The following is a 21,762-nucleotide window of genomic DNA, read 5'->3' on the forward strand; positions in this document are numbered from 1 at the left end:
AATTTTTTTCCTTTTGTGGTAAATTAATTGATACCTATGGTTTATAAATTTATTGCGGCAAGAAAGAATTTCTTTGGTGTATAACAATAAGCTCTCATCAGCATCACATGGAAGATCCAATGAGCTGGGCAATAAATTGGCAAATGGAATTTAATCTGGAGAATATTGCATTTTGGGAGTTCCTGCAAGGCAAGGAAATAAACAATGAATGGGAGGATGTTGAGTATTTTAGAACACAATGTAACCTTGAAAGACAGATTAATAAAGTGGTTAGAAAGGTGGTAAGGAAGCTTTTCTTCATGAACTGAGATTATATGAACTGAGGGGCTTATTGGTTAGACTTGTAACCGGTTGAATTATTGTGTACATTTCTTCTCACTGCATAACACTGAATATGTAATTGTATTGGAGAAAGTACAAAGAATATTTGTCAGGAGTGAAAATTTGGAATCAATATTGAATACAATGTTGGATACAACAAAGTTGGCTACAATAGGGGAGTTTTCTTTGTAACAGAGGAGACAAATGAGAGACAAAATTGAAGTGCTTAAAATTATGAAAAACTTGGATAGATTAAATAGATTTTTAGGTTTCAGATTTATTGTCAGAGTACATACATGACATTACATACAACCCTGAGATTCTTTTTTCCTGAGGGCCAGGCAGAATTACCACTTATTGGTTGTGTAAAAAAAAATGGACATGTAAACAAATAAACAAATGACTGCAATGCAGAGATGAGAAAAACAAAAAAAAATAAAGTGCAGAAGGAACAGACCTTAAAAGAGTCCCTGATTGAGTTTGTTGTTGAGGAGTATGATGGTGGAGGGGTGGTAGCTGTTCCTGAAACTGGTGTGAGTCTTGTGGCACCTATACCTCTTTCCTGATAGAACCAGTAAGAACAGGGTGTATGCTGGGTGGTGTGGACCCTTGATGATTGCTGCTGCTCTCCGACAGCAGCGTTCCCTGTAGATGTTCTCGATGGTTTGGGGGGAGGGGGTTTCCTCTGATGTCCTGGGCTTTGTGCTCAGAAGTATTGGTGTCCCCATAACCAGACCATGATGTAGCTGGTCAGCACATTTTCCATGACACATCTGTAGAAATTTGCCAGGGTTTCCGATGTCATGCCAAACTTTTTCAAACTCTTGAGGAAATAGAGGCACTGAGATGCTTTCTTTAAGATTCCATTAGTGTATTGGTTCCACAAAAGATCCTCCAAGATGGTGACTCACAAGAACTTAAATTTGCACACCCTCTCCACTTCTGATCCCCCAATGATCACTGGTTCATAGACATTTGGTTTTTCGTTCCTGAAGTCAACAACCAGCTCCTTGGTTTTGAGGTTATTGTTGGTGCACCATTCGTCCAAGTTTTCATTTCCCTCCTGTATGCTGACTCATCACCTCTTTTAATACAATCCACTACTGTCGTATCATCACCAAATTTGTAGATGGTGCTGTTGTCATACCGACCATATAAACATAGGTGCAAAGCAAGTAGAGCAGGAGCTTAAAACACAGCTCTGTAGTGCTCTGGTACTAATGGAAGAGATGTTGTTACCAATCCTCCCTGATTATGGTCTGGAGGTGAGGAAATCAAGGATCCAAGTAAGTATTCAAATTAATTGATAGAGGATTAGAGGGAAGATGAGGAGAACTGATTTCATCCTGAAGTTGGTTGAGGTCAGAAAATCATAACTGAAAGGGTAGTAGAAACAGAAACTCTCATCACATTTAAAATGTACTTGATGGATTAGAAGAGTGATGACCTACTGGACTCTGAACAAAGCATTAGAAGAGGGGATTAAACAAAGACTTTTGACTAGCATGGAATTAATGAACCAAATTGTCTTTAGTATTGTTCATTTTCTTTGATCCTAAGTTTATTTTACTTATTATTGTACTACCAATCAACCACAATTAGATATGGAATTATGATTAATAAACTTTAATCACCTTAAAGTGTCAGCACAGCTTGCATGTTGTTGTCCCAGTTCCAAGGCAGGTTCTGAGGGAGGGGTTTGGGTGTAACCACTTTTATGGGGATATCTAGGAAGGAGAAGTCACAAGTTCAGGGGGCGGGTCAGTACATACATACATCTATACACATAGTGGTAACACCACAATTATAAACTTGAATATTGTCAATTGAAGTTTATGAGCAAAATTAAATTGCTGGAGCCCAATATTTCAAGATAACATCAATTAGTTCAAAATAACATCATGGCTCAGTTCAATTAAAAACTGAACTGTCCAAACACTTGTTTATTTTAATCAAATACTTGCTAACTGAGAGGACTAACCCTTTAACAGTCAATTTTGTAAGATTCAATCCTACAATGTGGATGATTAATTAAAGACAATAGTGATTTTTTTTCCTCAGCCAGGAATCCACCAATATTGCCACAGCCTGCATATGACTGTTGTTCTGGAGATGAACAGACCTTGTGACCTTTCTATAATCAGTGGCTCAGGAAAGGTGGAAGAAACAAAATCACTGTGAAAAGAAGAAATAAATGCCAGTTATGGTAGCTGATTCTCTGTCTGAACATAATTCAGTACTTTTAACCATGCCATATTTTTGTTACAAACTAGTTCACTAGTGATTTGTGGTTTCAATGTAGTTTACAGTGGAAGAAAATATTTGGCAGACCTAGCAATGAAATTACATGACATGACTATCACAGGTTGGAAATTTGGAATCATTGTCCTATATTTGCATATGGAAGTATCCATTAACCTGTGATTGAATACAGTAAGGTCGTTATCAAGGACCATTAGGAAAATTTCAAGCTAAGTGAGCTGGCAAAAAATATAACAAGACAAATCTTAGACTTCTTCGAATTACATAACGTTAAACACCATGTTCCAAGGAAGGGACAATCCTCAGTGAATGGGCACAATGAGGAAATTAAAGTGCTGGATTAATCATTTGCTATAATTATGCCTTACTATGTTCTATTTCAGCTTGCATAACAGTAGTGAGAACTCTTATACAATCTCATTTTCACAAGGAAACAGGTGCGTGGTTGGGGGGGGGGGGGTTGGTGAGAGGAGGAGGGGCAGTGGGGGAAGGAAGCATTTTGTAGCATTAAACTTTTTCATGCATTAGTACTTTTTTCTAATTGCAGTAATTCTTTCTAATCTTCATCTGAAGTTTGGCAGTCATTTTAAATGGTTCTAAAGGCAAGTTACTCAGATGATCAGGGCATAAAGGAAATCATGTGAAAGAAATTATATAACAATTTAGTAATGACTTGGTCAGCTGTTCTTCATTTTGCTTTTCTTTACGACATTGGTTTATGAGGCTCATAATCTGTTCAGTATGAAAATAGTATAATTACAGTTAGAGTGCATTGCAGTTATAGTTACACTAGACAGAATTGTACATGAAATCAGAACTAACAAGAAAGAATAATTTATTTTAAAACATTAAAAGCACATTTATTTGTCATTGCAATTTTAAATCGAAAGCTTTAAACCACTATTGATGCTCGTGATTAAATATCAAGTGCCAACTGTAAGTCAATGTGATGGTTTGTTAAAGTGCCAACAATGCTGTCATCGCCTCGAGTGTGTAAACCACAGATCTAAAATCTTTGATAAAGTCCCAAACACAATAAACAACTCCCCCCCCCTTAATGTTTATCAGATGGGCTGTTGAAGTATTATAAGATTTGATTAACTGATTATCCTTCCACTGAAAATAGAGTCCTTGAGACAGAATTAACAATTTGTAGTTTTTGATTCATTTTCAAGAATGCCAACAATGCTAAAATACTGAATATTTTAAGATGATTTCATCTGTCATATGCCACATCTGAGCATATCCTTCCTTATATCTCCAGAGGCAGAGGAAGTATGTGTTTTCATTCCAAAGTTCGATAAGGTCAGAAAATAAACATATTGAGTGGAATAATTAAATTATTCTTTAAAAATACTTTAATACTTTATACTTTAAGAACAAAGTGTTAAATCTAAGAAAATGTTCCATTTGAAGTACCCAGTAGAAATACAGGTTCAGGCAAATAATTTCACTAAAGGCCATTGCGTTAATTTTGCACGCTCTGTGTCCAGGGACATAAGGAGGCGGGTCTTCTTGAAATCCAGACAAATAATACTGAATGCCAGAATGAGGTAATGTATCTTTTATATTTATGCATCATGGGCATGGGAGATGTTGAAACACTGCATATATTACAGATCCAGATAAGAGCCATGACGTATAACAAATAAGGAGTATTGATGAAGAACTTGACAAAGATTGCTACTGTCAAACAAAATCATCACTCAGTGTAGCCAGCTCAAAGATTTACTAGTCATACTACTTTTCACGTGCTTTGATCTTAGCATCAGGCCAATGTTCAAGCTTTCACAGATGTTGAAGATACCACTGTGGGAAGACATTTTGACCATTTTAGCTGTCTATATTTGAACTGATGGAATACTTCCAATATATCACTGGAAAAAGGCAGCATAATTCGAGCTGCAAAGTTAGTGCTTTGGCAGATATTCTGCAAAAGTAGTTTCATCAGACTTAAGCCATGCTACCATTGCTATTGATTTACAGGTCAGGTTAAACAATTCAATAATTTCTCATCACTGGTTCTCAGGATTTAAGAAAATGATGTTTTAACATTTGGATCAGCTTTTGTGTTTCATTATTATCAATGGAAACACAACCATTCTATTAAGCACACTCATTTGCATAATTTATGTTTATATTTTTAGCATTTTGTAGGAGATGTGATTCAGACATGTTGAAAGCATTACTAGAAACATACTCAAGGTGCAACATGTATGTTAAATGGTTAAAATTTTATAATGGAGTTTTAAAAGCTGCTTTACTTGCACAATACTGTAAAAAGCAATGTAATAGACCAGATGGTTACTGTACTGAGTAACACCTGTGTGTATAAACTGTTAAGAGTAAAAAGTCATTGTGATTTCAAAGAAAGCTCAAATGTAAACAAAGCTGGTTTAAGTAAATCAACCAGGACCCTTATATTCATAGGTGATGACAAATAGCAGCTGCCAAGAATTTGTGGACAGTTGTATCTAACATATGTTGCTATAAAATTGCAATGTTAGCCCAGATCAGTTTGCTCTTCTCAGCTGTCAATTAAGTCCTTGTTCCAATATTATACGGTGACATCATAGAATAAAATGTTTTTTGTATATTCAGCGAAGGTGCATGTAAAGGTTCTTTATGATACAGTCTAAAAAAGTTAATATTATGTTGAGTATTTTTGGGAGTGATGACTATGTTAGATACATTAGGTCTCTATTAGATCTCATGCCAAACTGAGACCACCCACAAATTTCAGGAAAAACACCTCATATTCCGTCTGAGCTCCCTCCAACCAGATGGCATTGACTTCTCTGGTTTCCTTTAGGCACCTGCACCCCGCCATATCTCCCTTTCCAAATCCCTATATCTCCTTTTATCTAGCTGTGAATATCTCTCTCTCTTTCCCTATCCCTCTGCCTCCTTTCCTCCAACTCTCTATTCACAGAGCTTCCTCCATCCTCCGATTAATTCTCAGTTTTTAATCTCCTGTCCTCCCACCCCTGTTCACCTATTATTTTTCAGCTGTTGGTCCGTGCTCCTCCCCCTGTCCTTCTTCCCTCCTCCCCCTGCCTTTTTATTCAGAAACATACCTGCTTTTTGTTCATACCTTGATGAAGTGCTTAGGCCAAAACCATTGGTTATGTACCTTTTTTTGAATATTTTATTTAAAAATTTTCCATACATGTAATTAATAAACAAATATATAAAACAATAAGAATTTAAATTAAAGATAATTTCAATCATTACATGATGGTTATAACCCCTCCCCTTCCCTCCCATACCCTCCTTCCCTAAACCCCTCACCTCCCAAATAAATTTATATACATATATATGTGTGTGTGTGTGTGTGTGCATGGATTGCTCTGGTTCATTTCCAACATATAGAACCCAACAAGGTTTATATAATCAATTTGGAGAAGAAGATTAACATAGGTCTCAAGAGGCTGGAAGAACACCGCTACATATTTATACCTAAAATTTTCAGAAATATACTATATTTATTTCCTAAATTGTGTGTAATTTTCTCCAAAGGGATACAACTTTGAATTTCTGCATTCCATCTTCCCATACCCAAGTGCGAATCTGATTTCCAAGTCATTTACTAGCCACCGCCAATGCTATTTTAACAAATTTCTTTTGGTATATTGATAGTTTCAACTTAGGTCTTGCTCCTTCAATATTTCCCAATAGAAATAAATCTGAGTTTTGTGGAAATACAATGCCTGTAACTTGTTCTAAACAATTCCCTAGGTCCACCCAAGAAGGCGTTACCTTGGAACATGACCAAGTTGAATGCAAGAATGTTCCTGTCTCTTCACCATACCTAAAACGTTGATCTGATAAATTTGATTTCATTCTGTTCAATTTTTGTGGTGTCAAATATAGCTGCTGTAAAAAAAATTATATTGAACTAATCTTTACCTTACATTAATAGTATTTGTCATACAGTCTCGACAGAGATCGGACCATCTTTGCTCGTCAATTGTAATATTCAAATCCAGCTCCCACCTCTGTGTAGATTTATGCATTTCAGAGTAAATTTCTTCGTATTTCTCCTCCGAATAAGAATTTCCACCTCACCACAAGTAGGTACAGCATCACTGGACCTAACTTTTCCATCAAATATCTTCTCAATTGGAAATAACAAAAAAAGTCTTACTAGTTATTCTATATTTATTCCCTAGTTGTTTAAATGACATCAATTGACCTTGTTCATAACAATCTTCAATATTTTTAATGCCTTTCCGAAACCAAGTAGTTAAAAATACATTACAAACTTGTATATCAGAAAAAGCAATTATAAGAAGTAAACCAAGGTATTATGAGTTGGGCCAGTGGTTCTCAACCTTTTTCTTTCCACTCACATGCCACTTTAAGTAATCCCTATGCCACCGGTGGTCTGTGATTAGTAAGGGATTACTTAAAGTGGTATGTGAGTAGGAAGGGAAGGTTGAGATTCTCAATTGTTACTGAAATATTTTGCTTGAGAAAAATTGTCATTAGCCCATTTCCATTTGGACTGTCCACATAATGAGTTAATTAGGTATGATTAAAATAGTGGTTTTCAACCTTTTTCTTTCCACCTTAAGCAATCCCTTACTAATCACAGAATACCTTTGGTATCGGGAATACTTAAACTTTTATGTGAATGGAAAGAAAATGGTTGAGAACCAGTGAGTTAGAACCTCAACTCACCTCTCCAACCCCTCCCCCCCGGTACATTTACCATTTAATATAATCATTTAATTCATACATAAAGTATTTTCCAAAAACCAACAGAGAAATAATTAGGCATTATTCTGAATTATTCAATCCTACAAAAATTGTCAAATAAGTTTAATCCATCTAGGACACAGTGGCAGCAGCTAATCGTCTAATTCTTCACTCCACATGAACTCTTGAGAGATCTTGCTTGTACAAAATTCAAAAACAACTTATTGTCACCTCCAGGTAGGAAAATCTTCAGGGTAGCAGGGTGACGCAATACAAATCAATATCCCTTTTCCCCCAAAGAGTCTTCTTCACAGTTAAATTCTATTCTTTTTAATAAATCTGCATGTATTTCATAGTAAAATAAAACTTTTCCCTTTTCATACTCAACGAAGCCTTTCCTTTCTCTTGCCCCTTAATTAGCACAGAGTGTGGGTTCTGATTTGCAAGTTCAAAATTCTCACCTCCCAACACTTCAGGAATCCATTTCCTAAAAAAAGCTGATTGGGTCTTGCTCCTCCACTCTTTCTTTAAGACCCACTATTTTAATATTCTTTCTTCTACTGAAATTCTCCAATAATTCTACTTTCTGCTGGAACTTTTGATTTTCCATAGTTAAAACAGTAGTGGTATCTTCCACTCTTGTCACTCTATCATCAACTTGCTGCATTTCTTCCTGCACTTTCTTCATTTTCCTCTCTAACTTATTTTATTTTCTCTTCATTTTATTAACTGCATCCAAAACTATTTATTTCCCTTTTCATTCCATGAAATTCTCTTAATTGGTTATATCTTCAACTTTACATTTACTTTTAAAAGTCTTAACTTCTTTCAGTATCTCCTCTTCTAGTTGCTGCTAATTTCTTGTGAGGCCAACTCTTCTTCTTCTAATGCTGTCGCTGAAGGCCCAGGCTTTTCACACATATGTGGTTTACTTCTGGGTTCTTCCCTGATGCCATCTCTCTGTTGCTGTGGGAGAGCGACGTCGGCTCATCCAAGAAGCAGCTTGAATGCTAGCTCCCTGCTTCAAGCTTGCTCTAGGCCTCAGATCTCTTCTGGCCTTCTTTTCATGTCAGGCTCCAGGTAGGGTTGCAGCAGTTTTTTCTTTTTATGGAGGCATTTTTAAAATGTTGTTTCAGTGTTTGAATATACTTCAAAATTTTAGTTTAAAACATTACTTATTTAGTACTTGTTTATTAGTTTACTAAGAGGGTCAGGTTCCTCTATGTCCTAACCCTATGGCAACACATGACACCCACATCTTGGTTATGTATCTTTGCCTCCTATGGATGCTGCAGGACCTGCTGAGTTTCTCCAGTACTCTTGAGTATTAACTAAAATGTAAGATACCATAAAATTCCCATTATCCGGCACCTACAGGGATCGTGGATGTTGGATATTTGAATTTTCCAGTTGACTGAGACTCACTCTTACAATGCCTTACTAATACACCTGCATTAAGAATACACCATTTAAAAGACAAAAGAAAGCAAAATAAAGACTCTTGCTAGGTAGGGATAGAGAGACTCTTTGGGAGGGTCACGCCAGCAGTGAGCAGCATCAACCAGCTCTTCATCCTGGCATCCTGGTCAGTCTCTCAGCACAACCCGACTTACCTCCATGCCTATACTTTAGAAATGGAATTACAGGGAAAGATTAAAAAGGCTTGGACTCAACTCCCTGGAGCACAGAAGAATGAGGGGGGATTTGATGGAAATATTTAAAATTATGAGGGGGAGAGACAGAAAATATATGTAAGCTTTTTCCACTGAGGTTAGGTGAGATACAAACCAGAGGACATGGGTCAAGGGTGAAAGGAGAAAAGTTTAGAGGGAGCATGAGGGTGAACTTCACACTAAAAGTAGTGTGGGTGTGGAACGATCACCAACTGAAGTAGTGAATACAGACTCATTTAACATTTAAGAAGAATTTGAACATGGATGGGAGTGTTATGAAGGGCTATGGACAGGTCAGTGTTGCTAGGCAGAAAAATGGTTCAGCACTGACTTGAAGGGCCGAAGGGGCTGGTTTCTTTGCTGTAATGTTTTATGGTTCTATAGGTCTAAGAGTCCCAGCCAGTGCATCCTGACTCACCACCACACCAGTGTCCCAGTTAGGCTCTAGGAACAACCTGACTCACCTCCACACAAGTGTTCCAGTCAGGCCCTCAGCACACCTTCCTCACACTGACAACCTGACTCACCTCCATGCCATGGAAATATTCTGGTCAAGCCCTCACCACACCTTCCCCACACTGACAACTTGACTCAGCTGCTCACAAGTACCCTGGTCAGGCACTTAGTACACCTTCCTTGTGCTGACAACCCAACTCACCTCCACACAGTGGTGACAGTGAAAAGAATGCATGTGCATTGAGGGGCATTGCCCATTCAGCGGGGCAAACCCATACATGTCCAATGATTTATTAGCCCAGTCATATTTATTTGAATTTATTTATTTCCTCATTTTTTTTTGTAATTTGTTTGAGTTTCCAGTTGATTGAATGCCAGATAATAGGGATTTTACTGTACATTATTTGTTCCTCTGTTCCTACAGTCAGTACCTGTCCTCTATCTCAATGGAAAGAACGTGCAATCAAGATAAAGGACATTTCTCCAGATGCCTCCATGATTTCTTGGCTGACTGACAAGAGCTGTTGCACAACTTTCCTGTTCAAAAAAGTTTGTTCATTTTGGCAAAATGCATCCTCTAGTGGAACATAAAATAATAGTGTCAGCAGAAAGCTAATTCAAGCTCAGTTTTCCCAGCTGTATGATAGGCAATCTATATTTCTGACTTAAAATTTTGCAAACTTGACTGTACTAAAATAATTTTTGGGACATAGATTTCTGTTTCAGTGAAACACAAGTAACATTGGGTTTAGTATCAAACAGGTAATTAAAATAATGTTAAGCAAGAAAGTCTGCAGACGATGTGATTGTAATTCACACAAATTTCAATTCTGTGCCCCACTCACATGTCTGTCCATGGCCTTATACACAGTCAAACAGAGACTACCCAAATTGGAAGAACAACACCTAATATTCCATCTCTCCAACCAGATGGCATAAACTAACGTCTCCTGTTTATGTTAGGTCTCTCTCTCTCTCGCTCTCTCTCACTCACACACACTCTCTTTCCTTATCTCTCCTTTCCTCCAGCTTCCTACCTGCTTTCTTCTCCATTCATTGAGCTACCCCTCCTCCTATTGCTTCTCAGCTTTTTTCTCTTGTGTCCTCTCACCCATATCCACCGATGACCTTTATCCTGTGGGCCTATGCTCTTCCCCTACCATTTTATTCAGGCACCTTGGTGAAGAGCTCAGGCCTGGAACATTGGTTAACCATCTTTATCTTTATTACATGAAGCATGCCTTGCTGAGTTTCTTCAGCATTTTTTTGTAAATGAAAATAACAAAGTGTGAATGTTGAACATGGGTAGACATGATTTTTAAAAATTTATAGCCAAATGAGTGCATAAAAGCTATTTGTATTTGTCCATTAAATTGAGAATAAGTTTAGATTATTGCAAGGTTTGGCAATAAATGACAACCTCAGTAGTGTTGGCCATATTTAGGCATAGAGCACTGTAACAGGCCAATTCAGCCCTACATGTCCGTGCTGCCCAATTTATACCCCATTAACCTTCACCCTCGGTATGGTTTTGAAGGGAGAGATGAAAATGGAGCCCCCGGAGAAAATCCACAGGGAGAACGTACAAACTTCTTACAGACAGCGTGGGATTCAAACCCAGGTCTGATCCTGATTGCTAGCGCTGTAAAGGCGTTGCGCTAACCACCATGCCACCTAAGTAAACATTATCTCAGAAGTAAATTAACAAAATTGGCAGATGATTTTTAAAAGAAGATTTTCATCATTGCTATAATGATAATTTAGTTCCAAGCTAATTTATTACCACTATTATCTGAAGCTGATGTGCTTGGTTTAATTAAAACTAAGGCAGATTCCATATTAGTAGGATCTGGATTGTACCTCTTTCCATAAATCTTCGTCCGCGAAGCCAAGCCAAAGAAGAAGATATCTGCAGGAAAACTGTATAATTATCAAAGCCCTGATCCAAACCCAAATTGGGCAATAATTGAAAATGAATGGGTTTGTCTAGACCAGCCATTCTCAACAATTTTTTTGGCAATGGTCCCCTTAGGTCTCTGCTCAAAGCTTATGGGCCACCTTTCCTGTGAAGCAGTCACGTTTAGTTGGTTTCTTCCTTACTTCTCTCCTATTGACTACGTAAAAACATTTTAAAAATTTATGATTTCAGACTGTGGCTCCTATTGAGAATGGCTAGTCTGAATCTATCCAACCAAAGTGATATTCTTTTCAGCAGCCATTCAAAATGACTGCTTTAACCAGCAGTTTAGTGTCCCTTATTGGCATTATATCTGTTGAAAGTATTCAGTTCTACCCAGTAGGCCTTGGTTCATTCGTTGCATGTTCATCAAATGCTTCAGTGAAAAACCAACAATTGACAGCAAAGATAAAGTTTTATCAGTTGAGATGAGAAGCAGGTGGAACAAATGGTACAGAATCCCACTAAATTAGAAAAAGAAGTACCTCCATGAGATAGGAAGTCTCAACGCAAATTTTTTTTTTCATTTCCAGCCTTTATTTCTATTTTTTATTGGTGAGGATGAACAAGAAGATATCCAAGTTGATTTGTTGTGGATTAATTTTTTTTAATGCATTCAAATTATTGATTACATTGAAGTTTTAACCAATTAATTGAGCTTTGAGAGCAGGAGGTAAGTAATTTGGCAGTTTAGAATGTAAGTTTCCAAATTCTGAGAAAAATCTGAAAAGAAACTCATAACTACATACACTTTCTTTGGCTTGGCTTCGCGGACGAAGATTTATGGAGGGGGTAAATGTCCACGTCAGCTGCAGGCTCATTTGTGGCTGACAAGTCCGATGCGGGACAGGCAGACACGGTTGCAGCGGTTGCAGGGGAAAATTGGTTGGTTGGGGTTGGATGTTGGGTTTTTCCTCCTTTGCCGTTTGTCAGTGAGGTGGGCTCTGCGGTCTTCTTCAAAGGAGGTTGCTGTCTGCCGAACTGTGAGGCGCCAAGATGCACAGTTTGAGGCGATATCAGCCCACTGGCGGTGGTCAATGTGGCAGGCACCAAGAGATTTCTTTAGGCAGTCCTTGTACCTCTTCTTTGGTGCACCTCTGACATGATGGCCAGTGGAGAGCTCGGCATATAACACGATCTTGGGAAGGCGATGGTCCTCCATTCTGGAGACATGACCTAACCAGCGCAGTTGGATCTTCAACAGCGTGGATTCGATGCTGACGGCCTCTGCCATCTCAAGTACTTCGATGTTAGGGATGAAGTCGCTCCAATGAATGTTGAGGATGGAGTGGAGACAACGCTGGTGGAAGCGTTCTAGGAGCCGTAATGATGCCGGTAGAGGACCCATGATTCGGATCCGAACAGGAGTGAGGGTATGACAACGGCTCTGTATACGCTTATCTTTGTGAGGTTTTTCAGTTGGTTGTTTTTCCAGACTCTTTTGTGTAGTCTTCCAAAGGCGCTATTTGCCTTGGCGAGTCTGTTGTCTATCTCGTTGTCGATCCTTGCATCTGATGAAATGGTGCAGCCGAGATAGGTAAACTGGTTGACCGTTTTGAGTTTTGTGTGCCCGATGGAGATGTGGGAGGGCTGGTAGCCATGGTGGGGAGCTGGCTGATGGAGGACCTCAGTTTTCTTCAGGCTGACTTCCAGGCCAAACATTTTGGCAGTTTCCGCAAAACAGGACGTCAAGCGCTGAAGAGCTGGCTCTGAATGGGCAACTAAAGTGGCATCGTCTGCAAAGAGTAGTTCACGGACAAGTTGCTCTTGTGTCTTGGTGTGAGCTTGCAGGCGCCTCAGATTGAAGAGACTGCCATCCGTGCGGTACCGGATGTAAACAGCCTCTTCATTGTTGAGGTCTTTCATGGCTTGGTTCAGCATCATGCTGAAGAAGATTGAAAAGAGGGTTGGTGCGAGAACGCAGCCTTGCTTCACGCCATTGTTAATGGAGAAGTGTTCAGAGAGCTCATTGCTGTATCTGACCTGACCTTGTTGGTTTTCGTGCAGTTGGATAACCATGTTGAGGAACTTTGGGGGGCATCCGATGCGCTCTAGTATTTGCCAAAGCCCATTCCTGCTCACGGTGTCGAAGGCTTTGGTGAGGTCAACAAAGGTGATGTAGAGTCCTTTGTTTTGTTCTCTGCACTTTTCTAGGAGCTGTCTGAGGGCAAAGACCATATCAGTAGTTCCTCTGTTTGCGCGAAAGCCGCACTGTGATTCTGGGAGAACATTCTCGGCGACACTAGGTATTATTCTATTTAGGAGAATCCTAGCGAAGATTTTGCCTGCAATGGAGAGCAGCGTGATTCCCCTGTAGTTTGAGCAGTCTGATTTCTCGCCTTTGTTTTTGTACAGGGTGATGATGATGGCATCACGAAGGTCCTGAGGCAGTTTTCCTTGGTCCCAACAAAGCTTGAAAAACTCATGCAGTTTGGCATGCAGAGTTTTGCTGCCAGCCTTCCAGACCTCTGGGGGGATCCCATCCATACCTGCTGCTTTGCCACTTTTCAGTTGTTCAATTGCCTTATATGTAACGTACTATTGGTTCAGGGCGTTTTATGATCAATGGTGGGTTAGCTATCCTTGAGGTAAGGTGTGTGGGGTATAGTGATTTCAAAATATACAAGAACTCTCAAAAATTTTTTTAAGCTTTGGCCCTTTAAAAAAATATATTCTACTGGGTTTCCTCTCCTCTATCCCCTTTGGTTTTGTAGCTTAAAACCTTGCAGGTAAGGTGCAACATAGTGAGTCATTACTGAGTTTTAATTATGTGATTGGACCACACACAGATTAATTATATCATTGGTCTTAATTTTGGAGCCTGGTTTGATGTTGTGAAATGACTGGGAGGAAGGAATACTGTGCAAGTCAAGCATATATTTTGTTGCTGATAAATTAACAGCACCAATAATGTTTTCATGAAAGCAGCAGGAAAGGACACATCTTGTTCTAAGCTTTTTCAACAAAGCACAGAACTATGGCAATCTGCTGCCTTCTCAGTGGACTTTATATTTGAACTGAAACATCTTAAATGTATATCCTTTCTTACATCAACCTAACTGCTACCCACCAACATTTGCACAAAACAACCTATATTGAAGTTAGCATGAGAATAAAGGAATAGCCATGATTAACGTGCGGAGACACCAGTTTCCAGAATCCTTTCATTACTTGTATAGTTATATAAGAAATAGTAATGAAAAAAAACATGGCTCCAGTCTGTTCCTTTGCTTGGATCATGTGCAGTCTCTGCTCACTAACCCTCAGCATCTCCCTTCCTACTCTTTCATCTGATTTCCATGTGTAATTCTCCAAATTTACATCCTAATTTCTGAAGAAATGCTTTCTATTTTTTGCTCAAGTTGACATATTGTTCATCAGTAGAAAACAACTTCTCATGCCTCACATAATTGGGCCCTCTTGATATGTGAATCTGATGGATGTCATCAGCAAGCCACATGTGGCTATTGCACTTCAGTCTTAACCCAACTTTATCTGACACTTTCATACATTTCAACTGTGGGCTACCTGCTCCAGAACAGATGTGTTCAGTCTACTGGTAGTGGTCAAGTTGATCCATTATTAGCAGCTCTTTCTTTATTATACTGCATTCTACCCCTCTGTAATATTATCTGAACATGTGAGGTCATGTAATTACTGGTAATATTCTTTGCCATATTCTTTCCTTGATCCTCATCCTACCAGCTTTGAAACTAGGATGTGGGCTGTCTAATTATATGAAAAACAAATCATAATACAGTCTAAAGCAGTGGTTATCAACCTTTTTATTTCTATTCACATACCACTTTAAGTAATCCCTATGCCATCAGTGCTTTGTGATATGAAACTGTGCACATAATGAGTCAATTAGGAACGATTAAAACAGTGGTTTTCAAACTTTTTCTTTCCACCCACATACCACCTTAAGCAATCCTTTACTAATCACAGAGCACTGATGGCATAGGGAATACTTAAAGTGATATGTGAGTGGAATGAAACAAGTTGAGAACCCTATTAATCTACAGGATTAGTATAGGAAGGGAAGCTACTAGACAACTGCTGGATTCTCAAATTAAACAGTATTTACTGGAAATACTTAATGGTGAAAGGCCATTGGCCTGAAACATTAAATGCTTTTCTCTGAAATATTGAGATTTGCAAAATTTTTTGTTTATATTTCCTTCATTCCAAAACATTTTCCTTTTATATTTAACTCCAGAAATCTCTGGCCAACACAAGACTAGATTTTGATACATTGAAATCTGGAAATAATTAAAGGAACAGACTACTCTTTTCAGAATATATTATGCATTCCTATCTACCAAAAGTGTGGGGATTGTGAAAGGTAGAAATCTAGATGTTTTTATATTGGAGAAAAAAGAACAAGCTCATCTTGAGAGGGACAAAAGAGAAAACAAAATCTTCTCTGGCAGCTTTTGGTGACTGAAGAAAGTTTGGGATCCTTGATTTATGTTACTGGCTATACATGGTGTTTTCTAACCCAGAAATGTTCATCTCTCTCTTCTGAAATGATAGAAATTCACTGTTAACCCTTGGGCTGGGGTCTCATATACTTGATGTTACTCGAGTAAAGAGTAACCTCCTGATACCCTATCTAATTATTTTTGGTTTTCCCCAATCAATACAATAATCTGATACTTCTTAAATATTAATAACTGATTTTATGTTTCTGTTAAATTTCTTGAGCATTTCTAGATCAATTAGGTGTTTAAAACTGATAAACCTTCCTCTGCAAAGAGTTAATATCTTCAACCACATAAGGAGATCAAAATTGCACACAGTCTTCTAATTAAGGGCTCAAAAAAGGACAAAAGGAGAATCAACAACATTTCAATCCATTAATTACCACCACCTATACTCAATCCTGTTGACTCGTGAAGGAACTCTCAGAAATGTTGGGAAATCTCTTTGAGGTACTTGATATGAGTGCAGCAGTGTCATTCAAATTATAGGACCTATTAGCTACTGAAAAAAAGCAAGTTATTATTTAATTTTTTTTATTGATTGAAGATCATTTTAGTGTTTCAAACTGATTTTAAAATGTAGAAATATCTATTTATAGCTGTTGGCTATGAATATCAGAGATGTTATATCGATGGAAACTCACTGCCTGTTAAATTGAGTTGTGAGTCTCTGATATGATGTAGGTTCAGATGAACAACAACTTTGGGATGATTTAAAAATAAATGTCTGCTGAGTTACATTCATCCACTGACCATATAGAATTTTGTAAGGCATGTTCTTAATTTCCAGAAGATTTATGTATAGGTCTGATAACCTTATGTGGAAGTGAGCAGGTTATGCTTTACTTGCATTACTTTTTGGATGTTTTATCTGTTAAATCAAAATTATGTCTAAGAGTTGCCTGATGCTTTTTTTCTTTCTTTTAATTTCCAAGCACATTCACATCTGTTAAGTGAAATTAACAGCTCCTAGTTCAGGATGTAATTAAACAAATGGACAAAAGACATGTCAAACTGGCAAAATGGATCAATTTCTATACCCAAATCTGATTCCTACCTTTGTCTTGATTTATCAAGCCCTTGTTTAGGGGTTCTGCCTGACACCCTCAAGTGACATTGAGTCCAACCCATAAACAGAATTAATGGTTTCAACTAAGAACCCAGAGCAATGGATTATTTATGAAGGAAAGACATCTGGTGAGAAGAGAAGTCATGTGATTATGAGTCTTTTTTTTTGGGACATTGAAACAAAAAGCAGTATTGATCAAGTAAGTTGGGAGGGTTTTGACTGTGATGTCCTGGGCTGTCCACTACATTTGCAGGGCTTTACACTCAGGAGTATTGGTGTCCCCATACCAGACTGTGATACATCTGGTCAGCACACTTTCCACGACCCATCTGTAGTAATTTGCCAGGATTTCTGATGTTATACCAAACCTCTGCAAACTCCTGAGGAATTAGAGGTGCTGACGTGCTTTCTTCACAATGTTATTAGTGTGTTGGGTCCAGGAAAGATCCTCTGAGATAGTGACTCCCAAAAACTTAAATTTGCACACCTTCTCCACCTCTGATTCCTCAATGATCACTGGATTGTACACATCTGGTTTTCCCTTCCTGAAGCCATCAATCATCTCCTTGGTTTTGGTGACATTAAATGCAAGGTTATTGTTAGTGCACCCTAAGACCAAATTTTCAATCTCCCTTCTGTATTCTGACTCATCACCTCTTTTTATATCAACCTCTACCATGGTATTGGCATTAAATTTGTAGATGGTGTTGTCGTACCAAGCCGCACAGTTATAGGTTTAAAGCAAATAGAGCAGGGGGCTAATGGAAATTGTAGAGATGTTCTTAACAATCCTCACTGATTGAGGTCTGTAGGTGAGTAAATCAAGGATCCAATTACACAGTAAGGTGTTGTGTCCCAGATCTTCGAGTTTGCTGATCAATTTTAATATACCTGTAGAAGCCCTTAGGATTTTCCCTCATGTTTTCTGCCAATGTAACATTGTGTCTTTTAGCCTTCCTAATTTTTATGCTTTTTCTTGCATTTTTTATATTCCTCAGGTACCTCATTTTCTACTTTTTTGCTTATCTTCTTTCTTTGGCTTGGCTTTGCGGACGAAGATTTATGGAGGGGTAATGTCCACGTCAGCTGCAGGCTCGTTTGTGGCTGACAAGTCTGATGCGGGACAGGCAGACACGGTTGCAGCGGTTGCAAGGGAAAATTGGTTGGTTGGGGTTGGGTGTTGGGTTTTTCCTCCTTTGTCTTTTGTCAGTGAGGTGGGCTCTGCAGTCTTCTTCAAAGGAGGTTGCTGCCCGCCGAACTGTGAGGCACCAAGATGCACGGTTTGAGGCGATATCAGACCACTGGCGGTGGTCAATGTGGCAGGCACCAAGAGATTTCTTTAGGCAATCCTTGTACCTCTTCTTTGGTGCACCTCTGTCTCGGTGGCCAGTGGAGAGCTCGCCATATAACACGATCTTGGGAAGGCGATGGTCCTCCATTCTGGAGACGTGACCCACCCAGCGCAGTTGGGTCTTCAGCAGCATGGATTCGATGCTTATACCTGCTGTCTATCTCTCCTTCTTCACCAAAACCTCAATGTACTTCAAAACCAAGGGACCCTGTGCTTGTTAATTTTGCCTTTAATCCTGACAGGAACATAAAAACTCCATACTCACAAAATTTCATCTTTGAAGGTCTTCCACTTACCAAGCATATCCTTGCCAGATAACAAACAACCTGTCCAAATCCATGGTTTCTAGATCCTTTCTCTTTTACTCAAAATTTGCCTTTCTCCAACTAAGAATTTCAACCTGAGGACCAGATCTATCCTTATCCAAATTATTTTGAAACTAATGGAATTATGATCACTGGACCCAAAGTGTTTCCCGATATACACCTGTCACTTATCCTGTCACATTCCTGAATAGGAGATCCAGTATCGGACTCTCTCTAGTATTGGACTCACATACTCATTAAAGGCTAGATGAGTTACTAGATAGATTATAGTAACTCATTCAGACCTTTTGGAGTATGGGAGTCCAGTCAATATGTGGAAAGTTAAAGTTACTGACTATCATAACTTTGTTTTCTGCAGCTGGCTGCTATCTCTCTGCAGATTTGATCCTCCAATTCTCATTGGGTTGTCTATAATACAGTCCCATTAATGTGGTTGTTACCTTTCATATAACTCAGTTCCTCAGTTAATGAGACCTTTCGTCTGTCCTGTCTGAGCATGCTGTGTCATTTAACCTGACCAACAATGCCACTCTTTCCCCTTTCATCCCACTCCTCTATTGCATCTGAAACACTAGAAACCCAGAACATTGAGCTGCTGGCCCTGCCCCTCCTGCAACCAAGTTTCACTAATGGCCACAATCTCATAATTCCACATGCCAAACCATGCTCTAAGCTTGTCTGCCTTTCCCACATAATTCCTTGTATTGAAATGGACACTCCTCAGAGCATTTTTCCTACCATGAACAACCTTTTGATTCTGTCTTACCTCAACTCCTGCACCACCATTTTAGCCTCTTTTTGCCAAAGCCTCTTAAACAAAGGCCTCAACTCCATACTCTTCTCTCGCCCATTCCAATGATGTCAGCTAGCTATGCTTATGCCTCTCACCTACTTAAGCTGTCCAGCTTTCGCTCAAACTCCTGTGCGCTGGAAAAGAAACTTACCAGCACAGCACTCACCTACTTAAGCTGCCCCACTCTCGCACTCTCTCCAACTCCCATTTACAGGAAAACAAACTTACTAGCACAACATTCACCTACTTAAGTTGTCCCACTCTCGCTCCAACTCCCATTCACTGGAAAAGCCTATAACCACTCAGCCTGATTGGCTAGTTTTTAACCAAAGTTTCTTGACTTGGGGAAAGATATTTTCTGATTAAATTAATTGAAATTATTCACTTTATTATAATTTAAATCCGTTCATGATTAAAATTTAATCAAAAGTAACATGCACACCACCATTAAAGTAGTATTTTGTTTAACATCATTATAGTACGCCAATAGCTTGAAGCAATTCATGCATGTAACCGTTGTTGATGGTAGGGATCAGCTTATTCATAACTGATATCACATTTCAATTATTTGTTTTAAAATAATTTAATACAAATTTATTTAGGAAAATAACATTAAATTGTGATTGTACATGATGTTATGATTTACAACAAAAAATGCTTTCTCAGCAAATATTGTGAAATATCTTGTGTTATTAATCTCTAAAGTACTTACAGTTGCTTATTTTTTGGTTGGTATTCGGATATAACAGTTGGTTATATTCATTTCTCTTTGTAATACATCTTTCAGTTTCACAAATATTGGATTATTTTTACAATGCTGAACTATGGAGTTAAAGAGAAAATGGCTTCTGTACAGTGTAATGGAAACCTTTTTTTTTAAAAAAGTGACCCTAAAATATTTTTGTAATGTCATAAAGAAACTGAAATCTAGTCTATTCAGTGGTAATGGATAAAATGATTGCATTAATTGATTGGTTTACAATATCATAGGCTTATTTTAGACATTTTGAATTCTGATTGTGCAAATCAATTGCATTTGATTTAGTGGGATTATTTTATCCTCAGTCAGCTACGTTTTGGAAGAAAAGATAAAGATCAAATGTTCTCTTGTTTATATGTGTCCATTGGGATGTTTGGAATAGGAATGTTTGGAGTGGTCTATAGTCTCTTAAATGTTATCTACCAATATTGCTGAAGTTGATTCAGTTATCTGATTATTCATGGAATTGTTTAAAAAAATGTTTTTAGAGAAATGAATTTCTGAACATTTTTCCATATTTGAAGGATATTTGAATGAAGCATTTGTTGGTTAATTATCTGCTTTTGCTGAACTTTCTATGTATAAATATGACTCAAATGGGTTTGTGTAATACTATTTTAGAATGTTAATGACTTAAAACACTTGGCGCATGTAAATGTTTTTATTATGTGGCAAGTATCAGTTTCCACATGAGTAATATCACATTTCAAACATTTGTTTTATTGTAGAATAATTTTTAAATAATTTGTTATTTAAAAAGATGAGATGACTGATCCACAGGGATGGTGACCATGGTGGTGGACCATTGAAGGGGTTCTGCAACTGAGGGATTAGTGCAAGCGGCAGGCTGGTGGAGACTTGAGGTGAGGAACCCACAGAAGCTGTGGCCTGCTGGAGACTGATGTCAGGTGACATGTGGAGGGCTGTGGACTGCTGGAGACTGGCTTGAACTGGCTGGAGGGGTACCAGGTATTGGAACCAGGATGTAAGGAGGTGCTGAGGAGGTTGAAGGGTTTCTGATCACGTCAGAGGTTTGGATCTGGAGCTCAGGTTGCTGATGGTTTGGACTGGACTCTGTGTGGCTGCAGAAGCACTGGAGGCGAATCTATGGACACTCGGTGACTCTGGGAGTTTTTCTCTCGTTCTGACTGTAAATTTGGCTGTAAGAGGGGCTTAGGCATTTCCTGCCAGTGGCAAATCCTTCTGCCTTGCAGCAGGCAAAAATAAATTTCATGAAATATGACACTGTTTTATTACTATGATAATAAATTGAATCTTGAATCTTGACTTACGAAAATTCTATTATTAACTAAAGCCTGGAATATTGGGTAAAGAAAGTTTACAGCTAACTTTCCAAAATGAAATTTCAATTACACCAAGTTATTTATAAAATAAACTAATTTTTCCAAGTAATATGTCATCATTACTTAAACAACTCTTTATTTTTGTATTCCCTTAGCCCAAATGAGATTTTGTATTAAACATTCACTGAAAGCTTGGCGAAAAACTTGAAATTCTTTCTCAGTGAGTTTCTGGAGAAATATATACACAGGAGCTTTCTGGGTTACAGAAGACCTGACTTGCAGAAATATAATTTTATACATAAAGC

At 38.3% G+C, this 21,762-nt stretch overlaps 2 long non-coding RNA genes across 6 annotated transcripts in view; one reads left to right on the forward strand and one right to left on the reverse strand.

Moving 5' to 3' along the window:
• LOC138753528 (uncharacterized) overlaps positions 1–21,762 on the reverse strand; it is a 55,001-nt gene that overhangs the window by 27,830 nt on the left and 5,409 nt on the right. For all 4 annotated transcript variants that reach the window (XR_011351220.1, XR_011351219.1, XR_011351221.1 and 1 more), the window contains exon 2: positions 1,956–2,048. This is a non-coding gene — a long non-coding RNA (uncharacterized lncRNA). The remainder of the gene's footprint in view (positions 1–1,955; positions 2,049–21,762) is intronic.
• Positions 1–21,762, forward strand: part of LOC138753529 (uncharacterized) — a 92,547-nt gene that overhangs the window by 17,447 nt on the left and 53,338 nt on the right. The window lies entirely within an intron of this gene.

This window comes from Narcine bancroftii, chromosome 2 (genome assembly GCF_036971445.1).
Source record: "Narcine bancroftii isolate sNarBan1 chromosome 2, sNarBan1.hap1, whole genome shotgun sequence".
NCBI lineage: Eukaryota > Metazoa > Chordata > Chondrichthyes > Torpediniformes > Narcinidae > Narcine > Narcine bancroftii.